We start from the raw sequence: 22,073 nt of genomic DNA, 5'->3' as shown, positions 1-22,073 counted from the left end.
AAAGTGATGGTAAAAAAAAGTAGCTAAATAAGATTCACATATCAGAAAAATTAAGTGACATAAGTCTTAGCATTTAGCAGCAGATGAAGAAGTTATATAGTTTGATGGTCACTGGGGCAAAATGACTCCTGTGATGCTCAGTGGTGCATTTCACTGATCAGTCTCTGGCTGAACGTAACATTTTAACATTTTAACACTGCACTCATAACAAAAAATCTTTCAGTATATATACTATGGCAAATATTCAGCCATGTAGTCACCAGGATAGTGTGCTGCAATGTAGAGAAACATATTGCAGGTCAATTTCCTTGTGTCTTGTGTCTTTCTATAGAAGGAAGTCACTTTCATAATTGTTTCTGGCTTGAGAACAATAAAATCCTTTATTTATCTGTACAAGACAAAATACATTCATCAAAGCTGAGCTCAAAACTAGTTTCCTCTTTATACTTTGTAGTTAAATATTGTTATCCTCTGCTTCAGTTTGGGTGAAGGCTGTACCTCCGGGGACTTGCACATAACATGATTAGGATTAACCTTGCTCTCATTGTTGGAGATGACAGTGAAAGTCCTCAGGTTACAACAATGTACAGAGATATATAACAAATTCAATTCAATTCAATTCAATTCAATTCAGTTTTATTTGTATAGTGCTAAATCACAATACAAATCATCTCAAGGCACTTTACAAAAACAAAAAAACCCAACAAATCCCTTAATGAGCAAGCGATTGGCGACAGTGGAGAGGAAAAACTCCCTTTAACGGAAGAAAAAACCTCCAACAGAACTGGGCAACAAAGTATTTATTTATATTCCATGCTTCATACATACATATACAGTGGGTACGGAAATTATTCAGACCCCTTTAAATTTTTCACTCCTTGTGTCATTGCAGCCATTTGCCAAAATCAAAAAAGTTCATTTTATTTCTCATTAATGTACACTCAGCACCCCATCTTGACAGAAAAAACCAGAAATGTAGAAATTTTTGCAAATTTATTAAAAAAGAAAAACTGAAATATCACATGGTCATAAGTATTCAGACCCTGTGCTCAGTATTGAGTAGAAGCACCCTTTTGAGCTAGTACAGCCATGAGTCTTCTTGGGAATGATGCAACACGTTTTTCACACCTGGATTTGGGGATCCTCTGCCATTCTTCCTTGCAGATCCTCTCCAGTTCTGTCAGGTTGGATGGTGAACGTTGGTGGACAGCCATTTTCAGGTCTCTCCAGAGATGCTCAATTGGGTTTAGGTCAGGGCTCTGGCTGGGCCAGTCAAGAACGGTCACAGAGTTGTTCCGAAGCCACTCCTTTGTTATTTTAGCTGTGTGCTTAGGGTCATTGTCCTGTTGAAAGGTGAACCTTCGGCCCAGTCTCAGGTCCTGAGCACTCTGGAAGAGGTTTTCTTCCAGGATATCTCTGTACTTGGCCACATTCATCTTTCCTTCAATTGCAACCAGTCGTCCTGTCCCTGCAGCTGAAAAACACCCCCACAACATGATGCTCCCACCACCATGTTTCACTGTAGGGATTGTATTGGACAGGTGACGAGCAGTGCCTGGTTTTCTCCACACATACCGCTTAGAATTAACGCCAAAAAGTTCAATCTTGGTCAGAAGAAATGGACAGCATGTGAGTTAAATATGAGTGTCACTGCAAAGGGTCTGAATACTTATGATCATGTGATATTTCAGTTTTTCTTTTTTAATAAATTTGCAGAAATTTCTACATTTCTGTTTGTTTCTGTCAAGATGGGGTGCTGAGTGAACATTAATGAGAAATAAAATGAACTTTTTTGATTTTGGCAAATGGCTGCAATGACACAAAGAGTGAAAAATTTAAAGGGGTCTGAATACTTTCCGCACCCACTGTATCTGTAGCAGAGAATAGGATTCTCTGTAAACTCCTGTCCATCCTGGACAATGCCCGTCACCCTCTGCACACACACATCATCAAGCAGAGGAGCACTTTTAGTGACAGGATATTGCGCCCGTCCTGCTCCACAGACAGACTGAGGAAGCTGTTTGTCCACCAGGCTTTACAGCTCTTCAACTTCTCTCTACAAACAGGACTTTATAAAGACGGCTGCTGATGGTCATGATGTCACTGGACAGTACTGCCCATCACTCATCTTTACTTAAATATCATGGACACTTCTTGCACACTGTGGACACTTTTCAATTGTCATATATTTGCACATTCTTCCACACGTTTATATTTATATTGCTCTGTGAGTGTAGTTAATATACAGTACATTCTTACTACATATGAGTATTTTTTAACTGCTGATATTTTTGATAATTGCTGCTACTGATTGGTATATAAATAAAGTATCTATCTATCTATCTATACAACACTGGCTGCTATAGTTGCGCCACCTCTTCTGCATCACAAGATCATCGCAAATTTTGCTATCAAGCCTTGTAAAATACAGTAGGCATTTATGGATAAATGCATGTGCAGTCAAAGTGCACTTACAGGTTTTTAGGGAGCAGCACACCCCTTCCTTGTGGGGTTGTGTCCAAAGATGTGTTCTCTGTGTTGTGTTGGTGTGTTTTGAACTTACACTGCATCTTGTTTGGACTTGGTTTCATGAATCTGGGACTGTATTTTGGAGATTGGATAATGGACTTCTCTGTTTTGAATAGTTTTGTCAGATCAGGTGTTGATTTTAGCTTCGTCTGTGAGCTCATCCTGTGTATGTCATCTAAAGCTAGCGAGCTCCTGCTGCAGGTGGATCTATTTCCAGCTCCATTCCTTCTGACATTACAATCCAATCAAACATGGATCCAGCAGAATCAGGAGACATCCATTCGGACTGGCAAACTTTAACACAGGTTACTCAGTGACATAAATGATGGCAAAATCAACTGCAGGAATCTGTGGCACAAATCCACCTTGCTCGATTATGCGAAGGACAATAACAACATTCAGAATCATCTGAATTTTAATGGAGGCTTCCACGTTGCCAGCTGCAGCTCTGGTTAAAAGCCGATCGGGTAGCGACAATGTCATACCAATTTTCAACATCGAAATGTTATTCTGATGACGCAGAATTCTGTTCTGTATTCACTCTAGCATGTCAGTTGCATTTTGTAATGAACCCCTCAGTCTTTCAGATGAAAAACGTGGAATTTATTTTGTCATTACTTTCTGGAAGGGCTGAGTGGGACAGATGTTCTGCTATTTGTAACACTGACGCCATATTCACTCGAGCTCAGGAGAGTTTTTGAACCAATGCCTGCATAAGCAGCTGGGCAAAATATTTTGAAAATTCATCAAGGATCTAGATCAGTAGCAGATTATTCCACAGATTTCAGAACCATGGCCACCAAGTGTGATTGGCCAGAAGGAACGCTACTGACTTTGTTTCATCAAGGACTATCTAATAGCGTAAAGGATGAGTTAGCTACCAGGCCTCTGCCAGATACTTTGAATGAGAATGAGAATGTGAACTTGTCAATCAAATCCACTGCCACTTGCAGTAGCAGCTTCAATTCAATTCAATTCAATTCAATTTTATTTGTATTGCACCAAATCACAATACAAATCAAGGCACTTTACAAAAACAAAAAAAACCCCAACAAATCCCTTATGAGAAAACACTTGGTGACAGTTAAGAGGAAAAACTTCCTTTAACGGAAGAAAAAACCTCCAGCAGAACTGGGCTCAGTTTGGGCGGCCATCTGCTTCGACTGGTCGGGGTCAGTGGATAGAGGAGAGAGAAAAGAACAGCAACAATAAACAACAAATAGACACTGCAGGTTGGTGGGGCCAGTAACTGCACATCAGCGATATACAGCTCTAAGACCAGGACACCTACAGAAGATACAGAGAGAGCACAAACGAGGGGAGAGAGAGAGCACAGGGTTAATTACTTCAATGGTGGAATATACATGTGAGTGGGGAGGAGAGGAAGAGAGGGGAAGGGAAGGGGGAGGTGGCACGCTTTGTCAAAGAGGAAGGTTTTAAGTCTAGCCTACAGAGAGTGTCTTCCTGCTGAACCCAGACTGGGAGCTGGTTCCACAGGAGAGGACCTTGATAACTAAAGGCTCTGCCTCCCATTCTGCTTTTGGAAACACTGGGAACCACAAGTAGACCTACACTCTGAGAGCGAAGTGCTCTATTGGGATAATATGGCACTATGAGGTCTTTAAGGTATGAAGGAGCTTGATCATGAAGGGATTTGTATGTGAGAAGAAGGATTTTAAATTCTATTCTGTATTTTACAGGGAGCCAATGAAGAGAAGCTAATATAAGAGAAATATGATCTCTCTTGCTAGTTCCTGTCAGGACTCTGGCTGCAGCATTCTGGATTAACTGGTGGCTTTTATGGAGATACTGGGACATCCAGATAGTAATGAGTTACAGTAATCTAGCTTTGAGGTAACAAATGCATGGACTAGTTTTTCTGCATCATTTTGAGACAGGATGTTCCTAATTTTGGAAATGTTGCGCAGGTGAAAGAATGCAGTTCTAGAGATTTGTTTTATGTATGAGTTAAAGGACATACCCTGGTCAAAAACAACTCCAAGGTTTTTCACAGTAGTGCTGGAGGCCAGGGCTATGCCATCTAGAGTAGCTATAATTTTAGAAAAGTTATTTCTGAGGCTTTTAGGCCCAAATATAATGACTTCTGTTTTCTCTGAATTTAAAAGTAGAAAGTTACTGGTCATCTAGGGCTTTATGTCAGTTAGACACACTTGAAGTCTGGTTAACTGGTTTGTGTTAACAGGTTTAGTAGATAGATATAACTGAGTGTCATCTGCATAGCAGTGGTAATTAATAGAGTGCTTCCTAATGACATAGCCTAAAGGAAGAATGTACAGGGTGAACAGAATCGGTCCTAGCACAGAGCCCTGTGGAACTCCATAACTAACTTTTGTGCGTGTGGAAGGTTCATCATGGACATGACCAAACTGCAATCTGTCCGATAAATAAGATTGGAACCATTTTAATGCTGTTCCTCTGATAGCAGTCATATGCTCCAGTCTGTAATAAGATGTTGTGGTCAATACTATATAATAATTATAATAATAAGTATATAATAATAATAAGGTCTAGGACGACAAGTATAGAAACAAGTCCATTATCTGAGGCTAAGAGAATATCGTTGATGACTTTTAACAGTGCTGTTTCTGTACTATGATGTGCTCTAAATCCTGACTGAAAATCTTCAAATAGTTCATTCCTGCGTAAGTGGTCTGATAGACGCTTAGCAACAGCTTCTTCTAGGATTTTAGAAATGAACGGTAGGTTGGATATTGGTCTATAATTAGCCAAGACTCCTGGATCAAGACTAGGCTTTTTGAGTAAGGGTTTGATTACTGCATTAATTACTGTGGTACGTAGCCTGATACTAAAGATAAATTTACTAAGTCTAATAAATATGAGTTAATTAATGACAGCGTGTCTTCAACCCTCTCGGGTTGACGCACGCGCCAGCGTGTTTTGATGCATCTTTTCCTGATAAGGCCGAAACAAACTTAAATTATTCCGTCAATTCTGATCGTACAGATAAAAGAAATATATCATTCAAATCTGTAAAGGGTCTAGTTTTAGTGGTATACCATCATAATAACAACAAAACGTTGTGCTTTTTTTAAATAAAGAAAGCCGACAGGGTGCGCTCTCGGACTTTTCTGTCTCTGCCATTTCTCTTCACAGACGCGTAAATAAAACAACCAGAATCTCAGCGAATACTTGGCTCATAAAAATAAGAATTATATGGCTAGAAAGCTTGAAATGTTTTCTTTTAAGTGAAACAATTCAAGTCGAAAACAAATCATCACGTTTTATTTAATCCGTATGAACGTAAGGAGAAGTCCGTTTTTTCCTGTCTCACCTCATTACAGGTAATGCGGTCCCGCCTTGTACTTTGTCCACTGTTCACATGTAAATAATCTCAGGTGAACCAGGTAAATATGTGCACACCCCCGAGAAATGACATAAAACGTCAAACTTCATCATAGAATTTACTCACTTTTTCTGCGCGTTTGGGTGATGGCGCGTCACGGACGTGAAGCGGCGCTCCTTACATTTCACACAGAGACAAATAGTTTGGCTTGTCCTCAGAGTAAAAAAACTGATTTTAACTCAAATGAGGATCGTTTAGCTCCTCATTGTTTTGTATTGTGCTGCACTAATCCCCTCCCATCTACATTGACTGAAAGGCTCATTATGCGCGTCTTTGTCTGGACGTTCAGTGCGTCTTTTGTGTTCTCAGGTAAATCACATGACTATTCATCCTCAGACACACTCTCTTGCATATGGCCTTTCTGGACAAAAAGTGTCTTAGAAAATTTAAATCAGTGTATTGTTTACTGTGAATGTGTGAACAAGATGACATTCACAACACTGTGAAGTAAACATTTTAGCCTACAACATGCAGGTCTCCAAAGTCTTGTGAACCAATGTTCTGTTTGTGTTTTATGGTCTTATTTCAGTGAGTAAAAAATTGTAGTTTTGCACTAACCATGCATAAACAGTGTTTTCTCAAAAACACAATCATATATAAACTTGCTGCTCACATATTATTGTAGCCAATTTTGTGCTGATTACAGTGTTATCAGACTTTAGACATTAATATGTTTAAAAAACACTGAAAAAAGCACAAATGTCAGGACATGTCAAAATTTGTCCAGGCCCCCAAAACCCCCTCAGACCCCAGAGGGTTAAGCAGTCTAGTCGGAATGGGGTCTAAGATACACGTTGATGAAGCAACTACTGATGTAAATTCAGAAAGATCTATGGCAGAGAAGCAATCTAAACATAACTGAGGTCTTGCAGATGATTCAAGAGATACTGTAGTAGAAGATTTATTTATTGCAGGTATAGGAAGCATCTGATGAATTTTGTCTCTAATAGTTGTGATTTTATTTGTAAAGAAACTCAAAGTCATCACTGCTTAGAGCTAAGGGAACACTGGCTAATCTCCTCTGATTCTTTTTCAGAGGGGCCACTGTATCAAGCGTTTCATGCAGTGAAGGTACAGCGCTGTCAACAATATGATCAATTTGGTAGGGAATTGGATTGAGGCAGCTACCCTCCACTGTGTTGGTATAGATGTAAATAAAGATGGAATCATTTTATTAAATTTATTAACAGCGTTGTCAGATAAACATCTGCTGTAGTGGAATTTTCTTCCAAATACTGCATTATCCATCATCTTAAATTCAAAAGTTATTAAAGAACGATCTGACAAAATAGGATTTTGGGGAAAAACTATTAAATGTTCAATTTCGATGCCATAGGTCAGAACAAGATCAAGGGTGTGATTAAAACAGTGGGTGGGTTTATTAACATTTTGAATGAAACCAATTGAATCTAATATTGAATTAAATGCAATGCTGAGGCTGTTATTTTCAACATCTACATGAATGTTAAAATCTCCCACTATACAGTAATGACTTTATCTGAACTAAGCACTAAATCAGACAGGAAGTCTGGAAATTCAGTTAACAACTATGAGTAAGGAACAGGTGGACGGTACACAGTGACAAGTAGAACTGGTTTTTGTGTTTTCCAGTTTGGATGTGAGAGACTAAGAGTGAGGCTCTCAAATGAGTTATAACTGTTTTGAGGATGAAAGTTCAATAATAAGTTTGAGTGGAAGATTGCAGCTACTCCTCCACCTTGACCTGTGCTTCGAGGAACATGATAATTTTTATGACTGAGGGGGGTTGATTCATTCAGACTGACATATTCATCCTGCTGTAGCCAGGTTTCAGTAAGATAAAGTAGGTCAATTTGGTGATCAGTTATCAAATCATTTACTAACAAAGATTTAGATGAAAGGGACCTAATATTTAATAGTCCACATTTGACAGTTCTGATTTTCTGTTCAATAAGAGGTGGTCTTAATTTTTATTAAGTTTTTATGAATAACTCCTCTTCTGTTGACTTCTGATTTATTTGACTTATATGTTCGAGGGGCAGACACAGTCTCTATGTGGTTTGAGAGGGGCGGCGGCTCTAAGGAAACTGCAGAGAGGCGTTTTAGACTGAGTCTCTGCATCCCAGTCCCCACCCTGGATTGTCAGGCTTTAGGTTGGCTAATAAACTCGACCAAATTTCTAGAGATGAGAGCTGCACCATTCAAAGTGGGATGGATGCCATCTCTCGCTACCAGACCGGGTTTTCCCCAGAAAGTGGCCCAATTGTCTATGAAGCCCACATCGTTTGCTGGACACCACCTAGACAGCCAGCGACGGAACGACGACATGTGGCTAAACATGTCATTGCTGGTCAGATTGGGGAGTGGTCCAGAGAAAACTACGGAGTCCGACATTAATTTAGCAAAATTACACACCGACTCAACATTAATTTTAGTGACCTCCGATTGGCGTAATCGGGTGTCGTTGCTGCCGACGTGAATAATAATTTTCCCATATTTACGATTAGCCTTAGCCAGCAGCTTCAGATTTGACTCGATGTTGCCCGCTCTGGCCCCAGGAATGCATTTGACTATGGTCACTGGTGTCTCTATTTTCACGTTCCTGACTATGGAATCGCCAATTATCAGAGTCGGTTTCTCAGCGGGTGTGTCGCTGAGTGGGGAAAATCTATTAGAAACGTGAACAGCCAGGTGATGAGCCGTGGGCTTCTGCTAACCAGCTAACGGGGCTAGGCTAGCTGGCTTTTGTTCGAAGGTGCGGAGCCACGCTTCCAAATCAGTGATCCTCGCCTCCAAGGCTAACAGAACCTTACACTTATTACAGGTATCATTATCGCTAAAGGAGGCAGAGGAATAACTAAACATGTGGCACACCGAGCAAGAAAGAGAGAGAGAGGGAGAGGCCATGTTAGCTAAGCTAACTAGCTAGCTAAGCTAACCGGTAGGCTAACGAACGCTAAGTCAGGAAATAGCAATAAATACCGGTCAAAATAGAAAGGTACTTGACTAGTACCGGAATGTAGCAGTTAATGAATTGTTTAGAGTTTTGTTAGTTTTTAGGTGTGTTAAACTATAGCTAGTCTGTTGCTAGTCTGTAGACGAACTATGCAACACACACAACATGATACGCTTGCAAGACAAAAGTGATTCGCTTACCCGGAGAGCAACACCAACCAGTTTCAGTTAGGGGTACGAACTACTCTATTTTCTCCATATGTGGGCACCCTCATCTCATGTGGAGCTTTTTGTCTTCAGTCCTCTGTGACAACCATAAGTCTGGAAAACACTTCAATGAATCGACAAAGACAATAGAATCTTTAAGCCATTCCTCAGGAATACTGGGATCTTAATTAAGCAAGTATTTAGTCCCACCCAAGCCACTTTATTGCCTCTGCATCATCTGTATGTTTACTACGCCCCCAGAGGGAGAATTTATTAAATTCTTGACCAGAAAGAGAAGCCATAAGCTAAGCAAATGGTAATGGTAAATGGCCTTATAGCGCTTTTCTACACTCAAGTGTACTCAAAGAGCTTTTTGTCCATTCACCCACTCGCTCACGCACCAGTGGAACAGCCACCAGGGGCAATTTGGGGTTCAATGTATGGAGAAAGTTCACAAGGACGCTTCGGCCTGTGGACCAGGGAAGATCGAACCACTAACCCTCTGGTCAACCTGCTCTACCTCCTGAGCCACAGCCGCCCCATACTGAAACTATGATACTGGAACCTGGTAGGTAATTGGCAGTCAAATTGGCATTGGAGGAATGAAGGCACTGATTGGAGGATTCTGAACAGCCTTTTCTGGTTTTTGCAGATTATCATAACCTTGAATATATTCACACAGCCAAATGACTGTTTTCATTAACAGTAAACCCTTCTACTCGCCACGGGAGTTTTCCTCATGCGTTCTGGTCAGTGCGCGCTGCATCAGCTGGCTGAGGAGATTAATAAAGCGCACTTGAGCCACGAACTGCCCAAATTCAAGCAGCAGGAGCTACAAGCCTGTTCTGAATGCACTGACTGGAGTGTTTTTGAAGCTGCTACCACAAACCTGGACGAACTCACAGACTCTGTTACATCTTATGTCAGTTCCTGTGAGGATATGTGCATTCCCACCCAGACTTTTTTAACATACAACAACGACAAACCGTGGTTCTCTGGAAAACTCAGACAGCTTCGTCAAGCCAAAGGAGATGCCTACAGAAGTGCTGATCGTGTCTTGTATAATCAGGCCAGGAACACACTGAACAAGGAGATCAGAGCAGCTAAGAGGAGCTACTCCAAAAAGCTGGAAAACCAGTTTACAGCTAACAACTCTGCTTCGTGTGGAGAGGCCTGAGGACAATACAGGACTTCATCCCCCTCCTCAATAGGCAATCAAACCCTGGTGAACGATCTGAATGAGTTCTATTGCAGATTTGAAGCTAGTGAGGATGGGGAAACTTACTTCTGGCTCCCGCGTCACCAGCACCGGCGGCCCCCAGGGGTGTGTTCTCTCCCCACTGCTCTTCTCCCTCTACACAAACGACTGCATCTCCTGTGACTCCTCTGTGAAACTCCTGAAGTTTGCAGATGACACCACTGTCATTGGTCTCATTCAGGACGGTGAAGAGTCTGCATACAGACAGGAGGTGGAGCAGCTGGCTTTCTGGTGCAGTCACAACAGCCTGCAGCTAAACACGCTCAAAACAGTAGAGATGGTTTTGGACTTCAGGAGAAATGCCCCCACTCACCCCCCTCTCACCATCATGAACAGCACTGTAGCATCAGTGGAGTCATTCAGGTTCCTGGGCACCACCATCTCTCAGGACCTGAAGTGGAGCTTGCACATCGACTCCAACATGAAAAAGGCCCAGCGGAGGTTGTACTTCCTGAGCCATCTGAAGAAGTTCAACCTTCCACAGACTCGCTGACCCAGTTCTACTCAGCGGTCATCGAGTCTGTCCTGTGCTAATCCATCACTGTCTGGTTTAGCTCCGCCTCTAAATCAGACATCCGAAGACTCCAGAGGACAGTTCAGACCGCTGAGAAGGTCATCGGTGTTCCCCTACCCACCCTCCAAGACCTGTTCACCTCCAGAGTGAGAAAAAGAGCTCAGAAAATCACTCTGGATGCCACCCACCCGAGACACCACCTCTTCCAGCTCTTACCCTCGGGCCGGCGCTTCAGAGCTCCAAAAATCAAGACAGCCTGGCACAAAGGAAGCTTCTTCTCTCAGGCCATCCAACTCTTAAACTCGTAGCTCTCCACCAGATGGCCTTCCATCATCTGCACTATGACACTGGCACCTTTTTGCTCTTTGCACACCAAAGTTCCGCTTTGACCCTTTGTAGCATTTGTATTTATGTCTGTTTGCACTGGAGTACCTCCCCTGTACCTAAACAAATTCCTTGTGTGTGTGTGTGTGTGTGCACATTCACTTGACAATAAAGCTCATTCTGATTCTGATTCTGATTCTGACTGAACGCCCAACAAGAACAATGGTTAATGTTCTTCAATAGATTCAGGTTTTCCCTTTCTTACCGACAAGGTTTAGCAGTACAAAATTGTCTCAAGAAATTCTAGATTTGTCTCTAGCTGGTAAAATTGTCTCTAGGGGTCTGCAGAGATGCTCCCTCCCTCTTTCCTGACCATGGACCGGTACAGGTCATGGATGGAGCGAAGATCGTCCCTGATGATCCTCTGGGGACCGGATTGTCTGTTGCAGTTGGTTCTTGTCTGGTTAGATGGCCGATCGAAACAAGACAGTGATCAAAGTGTATAGGGCAGACTGTATTATGGCGGTGTAGAAGGTGACCAGCAGGTTAAACTTCTTCATCTGCCCTAGAAAGTAGGGTCTAGGCCTTCTTCTGGATGTAATCTATGTGTGAGGTCCATCTCAGGTCCCAGGAAATTGTGGCTCCCAGAAACCTGAAGATTTCCACAATAGACATTGTGGTGCTGAGGATGGTGAGAAGGTGGGAGTCGAGGGGCTTTTGCCTGAACTTCACTATGATCTCCACAGTCTTGAGCTCCAGATGGTTCTGAATGCACCAGTGGACCAACTGTTCAATTTCTGACCTGTATGTGGACCCATCACTGTCCTGGATCAGACCAATGGCTGTGGTGTCGTTTGCATACTTTAAGAGCTTCACAGAAGGGTCCCCTGAGATGCAGTCATTAGTGCAGAGGGAGAAGGACAGTGGGGAGAAAACAAACCCCTTTGGGGTGTGTAGGGGTTTTACACCATGTCAAGAGGTCATTTGAATGTTTGCTTGACCCATTTCTGGTATGCGGTTCTGTCTCTTTTATTGGGTTAGTGTTTTATGGTTGTAGAGGGTTGTAAATAACTGCCAACAATTTGTTTAGTTCTGGTAGAGGCCTGAAGATAGAGGACACTTGAACAAACATGTAGGGTTTTCTCCAACATGAGCCCACCCCTTGTGACATATATAAACCTGGTGTTGTAACACAAAGCCAGAGGATTTCTGCAAAGGCTCCTCTCTGGGCCCGTGATTACACCTGAGATGATTCATCACACTTGTGGTTGTTTCTGAGAATTAGCAACTCTCAAACTTAAAGAAATTTTTACAACAGGTGCCAGTGTTGATGTCTGTGTCCTGGATGTGATGCTCCCCAGCCTCACATGCTGCCTCCTGTTAGTCAGGAAACTGGTGATCCACTGATAGGTGGAAGCGAGCCCTGTGAGATGGGAGAGCTTCTGGTTGAGGATTTCAGGGATGATGGTCTTGAACACTGAGCTGAAGTCCACAAACAGGATCCTTGTGTATGTCCTGAGGAGCCGGGGTGATGCAGGATGTAGTGCAGTCCCATGTTGGCAGCAACATCTGCCAACCTGTTTACCTGGTAGACTTACTGCAGGGGGCCCAGCAGGGGGCCTGTGTCCTTCAGGTGGCTCAACACCAGTCTTTCAAAAGATTTCATGACCTCAGAGATCAGGGTGACAGGCCTGTGTTCTGTGTTGGAAGGCTTCTTGGGGACTGGAATGATTGGTAGTGGATTCCCGTAGTTGCTAATGTGATGCCAGCCTCTCCAAACTGATGCAGAGTCTGATAAGCATTTTTTTTGTTCAACCTGCTGTTGTCTGAGTTTGACAAGCACTTCTGCGCACTTCTCTCATCGGTGTTTCTGGCATATTGATCACCTGTGGTTCTAACCAAAATGTCCATTAACAAGCTCACTGGGTGAATGGGAAAAAGTATTCAGGGAAGACTGTCTGATGCACAAAAGTTCAAAGGTGATCAGAGAGGGGCAGCAAAAAACAAAAAAAAAACACAAACAGTACTAGAGAGCAATGGACCAGACCATGGCTTCCCTCAGCGACACCATCTTGTTAAAAAAAACAAACAGCCAATATAGCCGCGAACCGCGAACCCCCAGCGAACCGCGTCCCCAAACAAACCGCATCCCTAAGCGCCTCTCCATGAACGGGCCAAACCACCGAGGAGGCCACTTCCTCCAGAGTGCCTCCCCTAGGTGCCCCCCTGAATGGGACAGCCTCCCTGAGTGGCCCCCCTGAATTGGCTGCCCCCCAATACCCCCCCCCAAGAAGACCACGTCATTTAGTGGACCCCCGCGGACGTCTGTGCCAAATTTGGTACAATTCTGACAAAGTAAGTTTAAGTACGTAGGCGGCGCTATTGCAACTATAACGTGTTGTCCAATTGGCCTTTTGATGAGGATGCCCTGAAGGATGCGTGTGCCAAATGTGGTACTGTTCTGACAAAGTAAGTGCAAGTACATAGGGGGCGCTATCCGCCCCCCCCCAAGTAGACCATGTACTTTAGTGGACCCCCGCGGAGGTCTGTGCCAAGTTTGGTACAATTCTGACAAAGTAAGTGCAAGTACATAGGGGGCGCTATCCGCACCCCCCCCCCCAAGTAGACCATGTGCCTTAGTGGACCCCTGCGGAGGTCAGTGCCAAATTTGGTACAGTTCTGACAAAGTAAGTGCAAGTACATAGGGGGCGCTATTGCATCTATAGTGATTTTCTTAAGTCACATGGGTTCAGGCCAGTGGGCTGTACAATTCATCAATTGGTCCGATTGAAATCCGACCATGCGTTTGTGAGTTATCACAATATGAAGATGGCAAAACATAGGTCAACTTCTGGGTTCCGGCAAAGGAAAACCGTAAAAGTTAGCAAAAAAATTTGGATAACTTTAGCTGCCCCACATGTCTAGATGATGCTGACCAAGAATCAGCTCATTCGGTCAAAAGCCCTAGGACGAGTTCGCTCAAGTACGAGGTGTGTGAAAACTGGACATTTTGCAAAATTCTCATTGGAAATGAATGGCGAGATTTGGTCATCACCATGGCAACAGCATTGAATATAGGGCATGGGTCCGATTGGCTTTTATGATCAGGATGCCCTAAAGGATGTGTGTGCCAAATTTGGTACAATTCTGACAAAGTAAATGTTTTGGTTTGAATGGCAATTTTCAAATCGTTATACAGGGGGCGCTATTGGGCCTATTTTGATTTAGTTTAATGAAATGGGTTCAGGGCGGCAGGGACTACAATTCATCAATTGGTCCGATTCAAGTCCGACCATGCGTGTGAGAGTTATTACAAGTTGAAGAAATGGTGGCGAGCCCAAAATCGTACGTCGGCTGGAAGGCGGCGTCAAACGAAAACCGTGAAAGTGAGCGAAAAAATTTGGATAGCTTTTGCAGCCCCATGGGTCTAGGTGATGCTGACCAAAAATGAGCTCAATCGGTGAAAAGCCCTAGGACGAGTTCGAAAGAATGCGAGGGCAGCAAAAAACGGCGAACTCAATGACCTTTAGATAAACTCCAGGCTGGTGGACTTCCTGTTGGTCATATGACCTTGACATGATAAGCTTTTTTGCTTGCCCCGAAAGGAAGAAGAGGCGTGCTGAGTTTGGTGAGTGTGTGATGAAAAAAATGTGGGTCGGCCTCCCATAGGCGCAATGTATTTCGACTTTTCTCGGGGGCGCTGTGGAGCCGTTGTTTTGAGGTCGTGTGTGAAACCTTTAAAAAACAAAATTTTTTCACGATTCTGATTTGGGTGCAAATTTTCGTGAGTTTTCGAATATGTTCAGGGGGTCAAAATTGAGTTTAAAGCGCAGAAAAAGTATAATAAGAATATTCCTAACGATTTCCAGGCCCACGGCCACCTGTCAATCATAATATATATATTTTCGGAAAGGTCTCGCGCAGTCCCACGTCATGGTGGGGTGTGGGTAAGTCGTCCATGCTACCTGGGGGGACTCCTTGCAGTTTTGTACTCCTGGCTCACTGAGCGATTACAATAGGCCCTTGCCTGCACTTTCAGAGGGCTCGGGCCTAAATATTAGGTAATCCGACCATTAAGGGGTCTAAGGGTGTTTTGGGGCCCTGAACTGGTTTTGACATGACCTGACATTTGTGCTTTTTTCAGTTTCTTTTAAACATATTAATGGCTAAAGTCTGATAACAGTGTAATCAGCAAAAACTGGGCTACAGTAATATGTGAGCAGCATGTTTATACATGATTGTATTTTTGAGAAAACAGCATTTATGCATGGTTAGTGAAAAACTAAAAAATTCAAGTCTGAAATAAGGCCATAAAACACATACAGAATATTGGTTCACAAGACTTTTGAAAAATGAATCTTGTAGCCTAGTGTTTGTAGTGTTTGCTTCAAAATGATGTGAAAATCATCTTGTTCACTCATTCACAGAAAACAATATACTGTGTATAATATAATATAATATAATGTGATTTACCTGAGAAGACAAAGACCTGCATAATCAGCTTTTCAGTCAGGAACATGACTGAGGGGGAATTACTGTAATGCAATACAATGCAGATGCAAACGTTTGTCATCTGAGTCGCATTTTTCCTCTGATGAGAAAGTAAACTCTTCATCGCTGTCCGAAACCATTCAAAATGCTTCTTCACCATGTGAGTAAATTCTATGATGAAGCTTAACGTTTTATGCCATTTCTCGGGGAGATATACAACTGATTACCTCAGATTATTTCCATATGAACAGTGTGCTCAGTGCAAGGCAGGATCACATTAGCTATAATGAGGTGAGACAGGAGAAACTGTACCGCTCATATGGATTACATCAAAAGAGATTATTTGTTTTCAACTTGAATTGTTTCATTTGAAAGAAGACATCTCACGCTTTCTATGTGTATATTTTTCATGTCTTTGAGGAAAGTATTCGCTGAAAATCAGCTTGTTTTATTTACATGTGTGAAGAGAGGTGAGAAGGAGAAGACAGAGAGCGCACCCTGTCTGCTTTCTTTACTTTACAAGAACACAGCATTTTGGTATTATGAGTGTATACAAATAAAACTAGACCCTGTACAGGTTCGAATGATATATTGCTCTTATCTGTACGATCAAAACTGACATGAGTGTAATTTAAGTTCGTTACAGCGTTATCAAGGGAAGATGATACCGGCGTGTTTGCGACCCTGAGGGTTAAAAATTAGGGAGCCTTTTTTGACATTTGGCGTGATAATGTGCCTTGACACCCTGATGTCCACATGGGTTCCTTTTGTCAGCATATATTGGGTCCCACTCTAATGCATCCAAATAGGTCCCTTGTTGACAATGGTGCCAAATGTTGCCATTTTAGACAAAATTGTGAATGCATTGGGCTCCACGGGAAGGAACCCATGTACAAAAATCTGCCTGATCAGAGCCTGAGCAGATTTATACCAGACACCCAACTCCAGAGCCACACCCAACCTAAAAAGGGACAGGTGCCAGCTGGATCTGGAACTGTACTTGGGACAATTGTGACACTTTAAGAGTGTTGAAAGGTGGAACCAACTCAGTCTACAACACAATGTCTATCTGGGAATCCTTTGAATGGGGAAGTCAGGGTTACCAAGTGGGTTTTGGTCAAATCACGTGGCTTTCATTGTCATTTCAACCATATACAGTTCAGTAAACAGTGAAATTAAACAACATTCCTCCAGGACCAAGGTGCTACATAGAACATAAATTAACACAGACTAACAAAGACAACAGACCTATACACTGGATTACATGAAGTACACAAGTGCAAATGAGTTTGAGACAACATTTAGTGGAATGATGCAACATAATAACAATAAGACTGTAACAACACAGTGCCAAGCAGTACACAGTGCTGAATGTAAGAGTGCAACTACAGTGGGTACGGAAAGTATTCAGACCCCTTTAAATTTTTCACTCTTTGTGTCATTGCAGCCATTTGTCAAAATCAAAAAAGTTCATTTTATTTCTCATTAATGTACACTCAGCACCCCATCTTGACAGAAAAAAACAGAAATGTAGAAATTTTTGCAAATTTATTAAAAAATAAAAACTGAAATATCACATGGTCATAAGTATTCAGACCCTGTGCTCAGTATTGAGTAGAAGCACCCTTTTGAGCTAGTACAGCCATGAGTCTTCTTGGGAATGATGCAACAAGTTTTTCACATCTGGATTTGGGGATCCTCTGCCATTCTTCCTTGCAGATCCTCTCCAGTTCTGTCAGGTTGGATGGTGAACGTTGGTGGACAGCCATTTTCAGGTCTCTCCAGAGGTGCTCAATTGGGTCAGGGCTCTGGCGGGGCCAGTCAAGAACTGTCACAGAGTTGTTCTGAAGTCACTCCTTTGTTATTTTAGCTGTGTGCTTAGGGTCATTGTCCTGTTGAAAGGTGAACCTTCGGCCCAGTCTGAGGTCCTGAGGACTCTGGAAGAGGTTTTCTTCCAGGATATCTCTGTACTTGGCCACATTCATCTTTCCTTCAATTGCAACCAGTCGTCCTGTCCCTGCAGCTGAAAAACACCCCCACAACATGATGCTCCCACCACCATCTTTCACTGTAGGGATTGTATTGGGCAGGTGATGAGCAGTGCCTGGTTTTCTCCACACATACCGCTTAGAATTAACGCCAAAAAGTTCAATCTTGGTCTCATCAGACCAGAGAATCTTATTTCTCATAGTCTGGGAGTCCTTCATGTGTTTTTTGGCAAACTCTATGCGGGCTTTCATGTGTCTTGCACTGAGGAGAGGCTTCCGTCGGGCCACTCTGCCATAAAGCCCCGACTGGTGGAGGGCTGCAGTGATAGTTGACTTTGTGGAACTTTCTCCCATCTCCCTACTGCATCTCTGGAGCTCAGCCACAGTGATCTTTGGGTTCTTCTTTACCTCTCTCACCAAGGCTCTTCCCCCACGATTGCTCAGTTTGGCTGGACAGTCAGGTCTAGGAAGAGTTCTGGTCGTCCCAAACTTTTTCCATTTGAGGATTATGGAGGCCACTGTGCTCTTAGGAACCATGAGTGCTGCAGAAATTCTTTTGTAACCTTGGCCAGATCTGTGCCTTGCCACAATTCTGTCTCTGAGCTCCTTGGGCAGTTCCTTCGACCTCATGATTCTCATTTGCTCTGACATGCACTGTGAGCTGTAAGGTCTTATATAGACAGGTGTGTGCCTTTCCTAATCAAGTCCAATCAGTTTAATTAAACACAGCTGGACTCCAATGAAGGAGCAGAACCATCTCAAGGAGGATCAGGAAGGAAGAAATGGACAGCATGTGAGTTAAATATGAGTGTCACTGCAAAGGGTCTGAATACTTATGACCATGTGATATTTCAGTTTTTCTTTTTTAATACATTTGCAAAAATGTCTACATTTCTGGTTTTTTCTGTCAAGATGGGGTGCTGAGTGTACATTAATGAGAAATAAAATGAACTTTTTTGATTTTGGCAAATGGCTGCAATGACACAAAGAGTGAAAAATTGAAAGGGGTCTGATTACTTTCCGTACCCACTGAAAACAGGTGTTTTAGTGTGTGTATGTGTGTTGGTCCAGTTTTCTTTTATTATTAGGAGTCAGATGGCTTGGGGAACAAACTGTTACATAATCTGGACGTGAGGGCCCGAAATCTCTGTCAAGAGAGAGACACAGAGCAGAGCTCAGTGTAGGATTCTGGAGGTGCTGTTCCCAGACTGAGGTCTCTGTCAAGAAAGTCATCCGGAATCCAGTTGCAGAGGGAGGTGTAGAGGATTAGCTTCCCAGTCATGAGCTAAAGGAAGATAGTGTTGAGTTTTGAGTGTTGAGCTGAACTCTATCAACAGCCTTTGAACACAGGTGTCCTTATTGTCCAGATGAGGGCCAGATGAACTGAGTTGGAGATGGTGTCATCTGTGGAGCAGTTATGGTGATATGCAAACTGCAGTGGGTCCAGTGAGAGGCGCAGTAGAATCTTGATGTGCATCATGACAAAGCTGCTTAAAGAACTTCATGATGATGGGTGTGACTGCAACAGGGTGGTAGTCCTTGAGGCAGGACACAGAACCCTTCTCTGGCACAGGGATGATGGGGGTGGCCTTGAGGCATATGGGAAAGTTGACATTTTTTAAGAGAGATGTTGAAGATGTTGGTAATAACCAGCTGGTCAGCACATCCTCTAAGCACCCTGCTAGGAGCATTTACTGGTCTTTCTGTGGGGTATTTTTTGACAAATGAAAAACTTTGTTTACATGTTTGTGTACATGTCTAACACAACGTCTGGCTCATGGTTTAAGCAGGATAATGCCTCCTACTGAGTCCAAATAGCCCCTATGTTGACATTATGCCAGACTGACTCAATGACTCATCACTGTTTTGGATGTAACATGATTTTAGACAAAACTCCTTAGAGCGAACATATTTGCCTCTATGTGCCTGACACTCTGTGTGAAGCACAGGCAGATTATAGCCCAGCATGTTTTAAGAGTTGTGGAGCTATATATATATATATAGCTCTGTCTGTCCTTTTTAATTGATTAAAAATAAGACTGATGCATTTTGGATCATCTGTAGATGTTTGATTGTACATGTTGGTAATCCTGTTTAGCAGTCCATTGCGGTAATTAAGTAAATAAGATGAGTGCTTGTATAAGGTTTCAAAATCGAGTGAGATTCAGACATAAGTTCTAAGGTTTAGACAGTGATTTGAAGTAGAAAAGGTTGCTTAACCCTCTGGGGTCGACGAACGCGCCGGCGCTTTTTGACGCATCTTTTTCTGATAAGGCCGAAACAAACTTAAATTACTCCGTCAATTCTGATCGTACAGATAAAAGAAGTATATCATGAAAATCTGTAAAGGGTCTAGTTTTAGTGGTATACCATCATAATAACAACAAAACGTTGTGCTTTTTTTAAATAAAGAAAGCCGACAGGGTGCGCTCTCGGACTTTTCTGTCTCTGCCATTTCTCTTCACAGACGCGTAAATAAAACAACCAGAATCTCAGCGAATACTTGCCTCATAAATATAAGAATTATATGCCTAGAAAGCTTGAAATGTTTTCTTTTGAGTGAAACAATTCAAGTCAAAAACAAATCATCACGTTTTATTTAATCCGTATGAACGTAAGGAGAAGTCCGTTTTTTCCTGTCTCACCTCATTACAGGTAATGCGGTCCCGCCTTGTACTCTGTCCACTGTTCACATGTAAATAATCTCAGGTGAACCAGGTAAATATGTGCACACCCCCGAGAAATGACACAAAATATCAAACTTCATCATAGAATTTACTCACTTTTTCGGCGCGTTTGGATGATGGCGCACGTGAAGCGACGCTCCTTACATTCCTCACAGAGACAAATATTTTAGCTTGTCCTCAGAGTAAAAACACTGATTTTAACTCAAATGAGGATCGTTTGGCTCCTCATTGTGTTGTATTGTGCTGCACTAATCCGTCCCATCTACGGAATTTCCTTGCTCTTGACAGCGGCTCTTCAGCGACAGCTGCTTGAATTTCCGTCTGTTTTTCCTGCAGACCTGGCTGGTGTCGCTTGCTGATGCTACAGTTAAAATATATTAAACAATGCTTTGCTGTGAGCATAAGCTTTAGACAAAAATAGTTAACTACAAAAACTCAAAATCTTGTGGGTTCTCGAAATGAGTTCTCTTTTTGGTCTGTCGTTTCTCTACCTCTTTGTAAGTGACCTAGTCTGGCCAGCCAGACCCACTCACTTTCTTAACAAAAGCGTCTGGGTCAGAAGTCCCTGCCTTAGGAAATCTCTTCCTGCAGCTTCAAATGAGCCGGGCTTATCACAGCTGTTTATCTGCAATGGGGTGTGCTTTATGCAATGAGTCACACTTGAGCAACATAGAAGAGAAATGCAAAACAACGTAGTGTTGCGTGTATTCTCATGTTTTTAAATGACAACAGTCATCTCTACCGCACACCATGTTGGATTAATGCTAGGTTTCTTTGTTGATAGTGGTCTCAGCTTCACTTTACTTGCATCATGTCCTTCATTTCTCTGATTGGCTTATTCTACGTCCATTGTTGATCTATTCAATTCAATTCAATTCAATTTTATTTGTATAGCGCCAAATCACAATACAAATCATCTCAAGGCACTTTACAAAAACTAAAACTAAAAACCCAACAATTCCCTTATGAGCAAGCACTTGGCGACAGTGGAGAGGAAAAAACTCCCTTTAACGGAAGAAAAAAACCTCCAGCAGAACCGGGCTCAGTTTGGGCGGCCATCTGCCTCGACCGGTTGGGGTGAGTGGATAGAGCAGAGAGAAAAGAACAGCAACAATAAACAACAAATAGACACTGCAAGTTGGTGGGGCCAGTAACTGCACATCAGCGATAAACAGCTCCAGGACCAGGGACACCTGCAGAAGGTACAGAGAGAGAGAGAGAGAGAGAGAGAGGGAGGGAAAGAGCACAAACTAGGGGAGAGAGAGCGCACAAGGTTAGTAACATTCAATGGTGGAATATACATGAGGTGGGAGAGAAGAGGGGGGAGGGGGAGCTCAGTGCACCGATGGTCCTCGGGCAGTCTAGGCCTATCGCAGCATAACTAACTAAGGGATGGTTCAGGGTTGCCTGAAGCCAGCCCTAACTATATGCTTTGTCAAAGAGGAAGGTTTTAAGTCTATCCTTAAAAGTACAGAGAGTGTCTGCCTCCTGAACCCAGGCTGAGAGCTGGTTCCACAGGAGAGGAGCTTGATAGCTAAAGGCTCTGCCTCCCATTCTGCTTTTGAGAACTCTGGGAACCACAAGTAGGCCTGCACTCTGAGAGCGAAGTGGTCTATTGGGATAATATGGTACTATGAGGTCTTTAAGGTATGAAGGAGCTTGATTATGAAGGGATTTGTATGTGAGAAGAAGGATTTTAAATTCTATTCTATATTTTACAGGGAGCCAATGAAGAGAAGCCAATATAGGAGAAATA

The 22,073-nt window shown here is 42.7% G+C and overlaps 1 protein-coding gene across 1 annotated transcript in view; it reads left to right on the top strand.

Annotated features, from left to right (window-relative positions):
• The window catches only part of LOC113122783 (hexokinase-1), a 57,877-nt gene that overhangs the window by 4,868 nt on the left and 30,936 nt on the right, over positions 1 to 22,073 (top strand). The window lies entirely within an intron of this gene.

Source organism: Mastacembelus armatus, chromosome 3 (genome assembly GCF_900324485.2).
Source record: "Mastacembelus armatus chromosome 3, fMasArm1.2, whole genome shotgun sequence".
NCBI lineage: Eukaryota > Metazoa > Chordata > Actinopteri > Synbranchiformes > Mastacembelidae > Mastacembelus > Mastacembelus armatus.
This window is presented reverse-complemented; position numbering and strand designations above follow the sequence as displayed.